The sequence below is a fragment of the Rana temporaria genome, chromosome 1 (assembly GCF_905171775.1).
Source record: "Rana temporaria chromosome 1, aRanTem1.1, whole genome shotgun sequence".
NCBI classification, from domain to species: domain Eukaryota; kingdom Metazoa; phylum Chordata; class Amphibia; order Anura; family Ranidae; genus Rana; species Rana temporaria.
In genome coordinates, this window is record NC_053489.1 from 435,243,725 (window position 1) to 435,251,707 (window position 7,983).

Sequence of the window (7,983 nt, forward strand, 5' to 3'; positions counted from 1 at the left end):
TGCGATATAAAGTCTGCCCGCTCACAGTATTTTAACATCAGATTTTAGTTCCGCTTTACCAAGTTAAAGTCAAACCCCCAGCTAACACTTTTTAGTCAGATACAGGAACAGTTGTTTTTATTTTGGGATAAAGGTCTTAATAAAAGCTGACCATTGTAAGCAAATCACCTCTCTTGGTGTTAAATGTTGTCTCAGCCCCACTTTTGCTAGACAGATTGGTCTGTTAAAGCAAGTTGAAAAATAACTGACTGAAAAAAATAAATAAAAAAAACTGACTTGCTAGTTGGACCACCAGCTGAAGTAAAGTAGACATTGGCTGAACACCCCCTGTTTGGTTTGCAGCATAACTCCCAAACAGGGGAAAGGTTCTGACCCGAATGGTGAACTCATTGAAGACTACAATCAGGAGAAATCAAAAGTGCCCTTATTGAAGGATTATATGCAAGTAATTGCCCATAAAAGGGGTATGGGGGGTCCAGATACTGCCCAGGGTGACATGTATCAATGCAAAAAAATGATAGTTTTTAAAGGAGCATTGATTTTAACCACTTCATCCCCGGAAAGGTTTTGCCCCCTTAACAACCAGGCCATTTTTTGCGAAACGGCTCTGCGTCTCTTTAACTGACAATTGCATAGGTCGTGTGACTCTGTACCCAAACAAAATTGATATTCTTTTTTTTCCCCACAAATAGAGCTTTCTTTTGGTGGTATTTCATCACCTCTGTTGTTTTTATGTTTTGTGCTATAAACAAAAGAGCGTACTTTTTGGAAAATTTGGGGGAATTTTTTTTTTTTTTTTTACTTTTTGCTATAATAAATACCTCCAAATAAAAAATAAATAAACATTTATTTATAAGTTCAGGCCAATATCTATTCTTCTACATTTTTTTTTTTACCAAAAAAAATGCAATAAGCATATATTGATTGGTTTGCGCAAAAGTTATAGCGTCTACAAAATAGAGGATAGATTTATGGCTTTTGTTTTACTAGTAAGGCGGCGATCTGGGATTTTTAGCGGGACTGGAAATTGCAGTGGACAGATCGGACACTTTTGACTCTTTTTTGGGACCACTGACATTTATACAGAGATAAGAGCTAAAACTAGCCACTGATTACTGTATAAATGTCACTGTCAGGGAAGGGGTTAACACTAGGTGATGATCAGGGGGTTCATTTTGTCCTAGGGAGGTGTTTTTAACTGTGGCGGCAGTGACTGGGAGTAGAGAGACATCACTGTTTCTAATCACTAGAAACAGCAGATCTCTCTCCTCTCCCTGACAGAACTGGGATCTGTTTACATTTCTCCTTTTTAAGGGAGGCCCCTGAACCTTTCCCCAACTCTCAATGTAGTGTTCATGCTATTGTGGACAGGGTTACAGGAGCCATTGGATAGTCCTTGACAACCCCATGTACAGAGACCACTCCAATCTTTTTCCTGGCTATCACCTTTCCCCGAAACCTGTCCGATTGAAGCAGAGTAACCCCACTCCCTGAGTCCAGAAGTGCTACAACCTCTTGTCCGTTAACCCGCCTCACACTCTCAAGCGGGCTTAGACTTTTCATGGGACCAGCGGAAAAAGCAAACTGAGCCACCATGTCGAGCCATATCACATTCCATTGGCTCGTCCCACTTTGGTCACTGGGCCATCATATGACCCAGTTGTTGCAGGACCAATAGAAAACCTCATGGTGTTCCCGTTCCCCCTGCCGCGGCCACACACTGAGGACACGCGGCCACACATTGAGATTGGAGGAGAATCGTTTTTTTTTATATATATGTTTATATCATTTTTATATAAAAGTATAAATTTGTTGAAATAGGAGTAGTCTGCCAGCAAAGGCAACAAAGTGAAAGGCTTAATACGACTAAGTAAGCAGGATAAAGCTGCCAGGTTTGGAGCCTACAAACATTCATGAGATAACTACTAAGATAGTAACTGGTCTCCAACAAGAGTGGGGTCCTAAGCAGTGGAAGCAGGTGAACATTCCACCCGGAAATGGATAGAAAGAGTAATAAAGTTATGAAGAGATAGCAAACATTTCACATCAAATAATGTACTACTTAAAGCGGGGTTCCAACCACAATGAGCATTTATTAAATGTATGTCCTTTCATCATGCGTTTTTATAATATAATTCTGGTCACTTACTATTTTACAATCCGCCGCCGCTTCGCATAGTTATTCAAAAAAGATAGTTCATAAAACTATGTCCACACCGTTGTCATTTTGCTTGTGGGCATTGTGAAGCCCACAAGCACTTACTTCCTGGAAGTCTTGGATGGGGAGTGATAATTGGGTAGCGCACTGCATCCTGGGAAATGATGACACATATTTCCCAGGAGCATTCGAGGGAGATGATGTCAGGATCCTAGGTGATTCCAAAGGCAGATTTTGTGGGACTGCATAGCAGCAGGCATTTCCAGATGAGTAAAACATTTTTTTTTCTTTTTTAGGTCTAATGAGCACAATAATGAAAAAAATAAATTTGGGATGGAAACTCCACTTTAATTACATAGATTAGGTGGGATGCCTGGGGGAGGGGATATGAGGGGTTAAGGAGTTGGAGGTGTCCTGGATCCTAAGTTTGCCAAGTGTATTAGCAAGGTCTGCACGCAGGTACTAGTCCGTATGGTGTAAGGGAGTTATGTGAAAGAGATTTCTTCTGCAGAGAAAGAATGTTCCATGAAGCAACGGTATTTTGCAATAAAGTGAGGCCCGGAGCAACTGGAAGTTAAGTGCAGGGCCGGCCATGACAGGGTTAACAGAAAACCCTAGTAGCCTGGTGGGAGGGGTAATGGCAGAAGGAAGGGGGAAGGAGGAGAGGTTATATATTCCCCTCCCCTCCGCTTTCCCGGGCAGAGACAGCGTGGGGAGAGAAGTTCAGAGAAGCTGCTGCGTGTCTGTTCAGCTCGCAGCTTCCATTTCACTGACTGGCCCAGGTAGGAGCGTCGGGTACTGATTTATGGCTGCCATGGAAGCGTTATTTGCCCAGCTTAGAGCTGAGGCGGCCGTACGGGGGGAGGAGTGGCTGCAGCAGCAACTGGGGCCGCTTCTATCGCGGGTCGAAAAAAAGGGGGTTTGTTGGCAGTTTAACGAGGGCAGCTGCAAGTTCGGAGGGTCCTGCCGATACAAGCATGAGTGCTCCGGGTGTGGGGGTAATCACCCCTCTTCCTGCTGCTTTAAACAGGGCAAGGGCCGTTCCGGGGATTCTTCAGGCAAGAGGGAGTACCCCGGTGATGGTGAAGAGGATGCTACCGTTTCTCGGTAGGTATCCTGACAGAGCGGCAGCTCAGCTATTGGAGGAGGGTTTCGCATTCGGTTTTCGTATCCCTTGTTCTTTGTCGGTGGTTCCCCCAATGTCCAAAAACTTGCGCTCTGCGCTTCGTTACCCAGATGTGGTTTCGGAAAAACTGCGAAAGGAGGTCGGCTGGGCCGTATGGGGGGCCCGTTTGAGTCCCCCCCATTGGAGGGGCTGGTGGTGTCACCGTTGGGGTTAGTACCGAAGAAGGAACCAAACAAGTTTCGGCTCATTCACCATCTCTCCTTTCCAAAGGGGGGGTCGGTGAATGATGCTATTAGTGCGGAGGATTGTTCGGTGTGTTACACATCGTTTGATGCGGCAGTGGGTTGGGTCAGGCGGTACGGTCGGGGGGCATTGATGGCCAAGTCGGACATCGAGGCGGCCTTTCGGCTGCTGCCGGTGCACCCGGACAGCTTCAGGTTGTTGGGGTGTCACTGGGAGGGGGAATTCTATGTGGATAAGTGCCTGCCCATGGGCTGCTCAGTGTCCTGTGCGTTGTTCGAACAATTCAGTTCCTTTTTGGAATGGGTGGTGCGAGATGTGGCTGGAGTGAATTCAGTTATCCATTATTTGGATGACTTCCTCTGCATTGGCCCGGCGGGGTCGCGGATTTGCGCGGTGTTGTTGGCCACGCTGGAACATATAGCGGAACGTTTCGGGGTGCCGCTGGCACCCGAGAAGACGGAAGGGCCTAAGTCAGTCATCCAGTTTTTGGGCATAGTCATCTATTCCGATGCAATGGAATGCAGGTTGCCGACGGATAAGCTGGAGGGCCTCAAGGCGGAGGTGAAGGGCATGATTGGTGTGCATAAGGTGCAACTTCGAGCTCTTCAGTCGCTCTTGGGGAAACTGAATTTTGCTTGCAGGATCCTCCCGATGGGGCGAATTTTTTGCCGACGGCTGTCGGCAAGCACGGCGGGGGTCAGGTTGCCCAATCATTATGTGCGGCTGGTCAGAGAACATAGGGAGGACCTGCTGGTGTGGCACTCTTTTTTAGAGGCTTTTAACGGCAGGGCCTTATGGATGTCCGGCCCGGTCAGCAATTTTGATATGGAACTGTATACTGATGCGGCTGGGGGATCGGGATTTGGGGCTTTCTTTCAAGGAAAGTGGAGTGCTGGCCCTTGGCCTCAGTCCTGGCTGTCCGCAGGTTTCACGAAGAATTTGGTGCTGCTGGAGCTGTTTCCGGTGGTGCTGGCGGTGGAGTTGTGGGGCACGTCTTTCCGGGATCGGAAGGTGCGCTTCCATGGGGATAACCTAGGGGTGGTACAGGTGATCAATCGAGTGACGGCGTCCTCGCCCCCGGTTATACGTCTCCTGAGACACTTGGTGCTTCGTTGTCTACAACTGAATGTTTTTGTTTATGCGATGCATTTGCCGGGTGTGGACAATGTCGTGGCTGACGCCTTGTCTCGGTTTCAGTGGGACAGGTTTTGGGAGTTGGCTCCAGAGGCGGAGGAACAGGGGGTCCCCTGTCCGGAGTGGCTGTGGCAGATTCCGTTGGAGTCATCGCCAGTTGGATCAGACGGTCGGTGAGCGAGGGGACTTGGGCGGCCTATGAGAAGGTATGGTTGGAGTGGCAGAATCTGGTAAGGGAGGCGGAGGTGAACCTGTCGGGACCGGAAGTGCGGGTACTGGTATTGTACTTCTTGTCCAGGAACATGGAAGCGGGGGTGTCTCAGTCGGTGCTGGATAAGAAAATGGCTAGTCTGGCATTTTTGTTCAAGTGGCAGGGGTTGCCGGATTACACGAAGGATTTTTGGGTGCGTCAAGCTCTCAAGGGATACAGAAAGCAGGGGCGGCGGACGGATTCGCGCCGCCCAGTGTCTTTCGACATTTTGAAGGGTCTTATGGACAAAGTGGGGACAGTGTGTTCGTCCAGGTATGAGGCTTCGTTGTTCCGCGCAGCATTCGCGCTGGCGTTTTTTGGGGCGTTTAGGGTGGGCGAGCTGGTTAGCCCATCTAAGATGGTGCAAGGGGGCATGAGTGCCTCTGATGTGGGGTGGTCCCCGGAGGGGGTTACGCTGTGGCTCAGAAGGTCCAAGACGGACCAGAGTGGTAAGGGCAAATCGGTCCAAGTGTTCCCGATTGTGGGATCGGACCTGTGCCCAGTTGAGCTAGTGAGGGACTACTTGGACGTTCGTCCGAAGGTGGGGGGCGCCTTTTTGGTACACGAGAATGGGGCCCCATTGTCACGATATCAATTCGTGGCGGTGTTTAGAAAATGTCTGGGGGCATTGGGCCTCGTTGCAAAGGAATTCTCAGCTCATTCATTTAGGATCGGGGCGGCTACGGAGGCAGCAAGGAATGGGTTGGATGACGAAGCAATAAAGTGGATAGGCAGGTGGGAATCGAGGAGGTTTCGGTTATATGTCAGGCCACAACTGGTGGCGAGGTTGGTTTGAGGGCCCGGGTGGGCCGGGGTTATTAAAAAAATAAATACATTTTTTTATAGAGGTGAAAGGGGGATCAGTGACTGTTCACAATGGTTGGTTAGCTCCGTCGTTTAGGGGTGCATTTGTGTTGCTAGGGGTTTGTTTGTGATATGTATTTTGCTTAATGTCTTGCAGGTACTGGGCCGGTGTTGGTCTGGATAATGGGCCATTCCTATGTGCATTGGGGGGCCAAGCGAGCGGATATGCGGCCGGACGGTCGTCAGCTGGGGATATCGAGACAGGAGGCGAGTGTGCATTGGTTGGGGGTCCCCGGGATGTTATGGAGCAGGGTGGTGCCGGAAGTGCACAAATTTGCGCGTTGGGACAGGCCGCCGGATGTGCTTGTTCTTCATGCCGGGGGTAACGATCTGGGAGTCAGATCAATGTTGGATGTAGCGCGGGACATCAAGTTTGATTTTCAGCGGATCCGCATGTCCTTCCCGGATACAATTGTGGTTTGGTCGGACATGGTGGCCAGGACATCATGGAGGATGGCTAGGTCAGTGGAGGGGGTGAACAGGGCACGCAGGAAAATTAACAGAAATGTTGGACGGTTCGTGATAAGGAACGGGGGCTAGTGATTCGACACCCGGAATTGGAAGTGGACACGTGGCGGTACCTCAGAAGTGACGGTGTTCACCTCACAGACGTGGGGATCAACATGTGGGTGTTGGGGTTGCAAGACGGGGTGGAGCAAGCACTGAGGGTGTGGAGGTGCACCCATAGGTAAGGCGTTACCTCTGGGTGCTGGTGGCGGGTGTTTTGGACTTTGCAGGAGAAGAAATTACCCCAAAGATGGATGCCATTACCCAGCAGTGGTATGGGTTCTGAAGGGGCTTTAGTTGCCAGTCTACTAATGTAGCTGGAATGTTGGAAAATGGGGGCACTGCGGTCAATGGTCATCTCTGAGCCAGCTCCTCGGCTTGAGGCCTATGACCAGAGGTTAGGGCCGCAGTGTCAAAAATAGTGTTACAATGTTACAAGGTTAAAATGTTTAACAAGTTAGTGGTTAATGGGTCCTGCAAAGTCCAGCACCATTAGGATAGGTATTATTCTCAGGAATTATGTGGTTTGCATGTGTTATTTATTATTAAAGATTATTTAAAATAAAGGAGGCTGCTACGGCCAGTTTTTACTCCAAAATTATGTAGTAGTTTCATTATTTATTAAAGGTTTAAGGTGGGGTATTAACGGTAAGGTGCCTTAGCGGTCAGGGTATATTCTGGGATACCATAGTCAAGTGAGGCCCGGAGCAACTGGAAGTTAAGTGCAGGGCCGGCCATGACAGGGTTAACAGAAAACCCTAGTAGCCTGGTGGGAGGGGTAATGGCAGAAGGAAGGGGGAAGGAGGAGAGGTTATATATTCCCCTCCCCTCCGCTTTCCCGGGCAGAGACAGCGTGGGGAGAGAAGTTCCCACCCACCCTCCCCTTTTTTCTTATGGGTATTGCTTAAGGTATTTGATGGTATAATGATGGAATGGTATTTGGTTTTGTGCTGTTTTTGTGTTTGTTTCATTGCAGGTACAAGGATCAAGTTGTCGTGGCAGTGGCGGGTGTTTTGGACTTTGCAGGAGAAGAAATTACCCCAAAGATGGATGCCATTACCCAGCGGTGGTATGGGTTCTGAAGGGGCTTTAGTTGCCAGTCTACTAATGTAGCTGGAATGTTGGAAAATGGGGGCACTGCGGTCAATGGTCGTCTCTGAGCCAGCTCCTCGGCTTGAGGCCTATGACCAGAGGTTAGGGCCGCAGTGTCAAAAATAGTGTTACAATGTTACAAGGTTAAAATGTTTAACAAGTTAGTGGTTAATGGGTCCTGCAAAGTCCAGCACCATTAGGATAGGTATTATTCTCAGGAATTATGTGGTTTGCATGTGTTATTTATTATTAAAGATTATTTAAAATAAAGGAGGCTGCTACGGACAGTTTTTACTCCAAAATTATGTAGTAGTTTCATTATTTATTAAAGGTTTAAGGTGGGGTATTAACGGTAAGGTGCCTTAGCGGTCAGGGTATATTCTGGGATACCATAGTCAAGTGTTTTAGTGATATAGAATGTTGGGTGATAGTGTCCAATTTCTCAATGTGAAATAGAGTTAGGAGTGCTTGCTTTACCAAGGCAATTTGAGGCAGGGAATGGTGGATCCAAGCTTGCATTATTGTCCTGTGAGCTGTCAGAAGACAAATATGGACCCATTGAGGAAGAGTGTCACAGGAAGGCATTGACGAGGAAGCCTGGGAGGTATT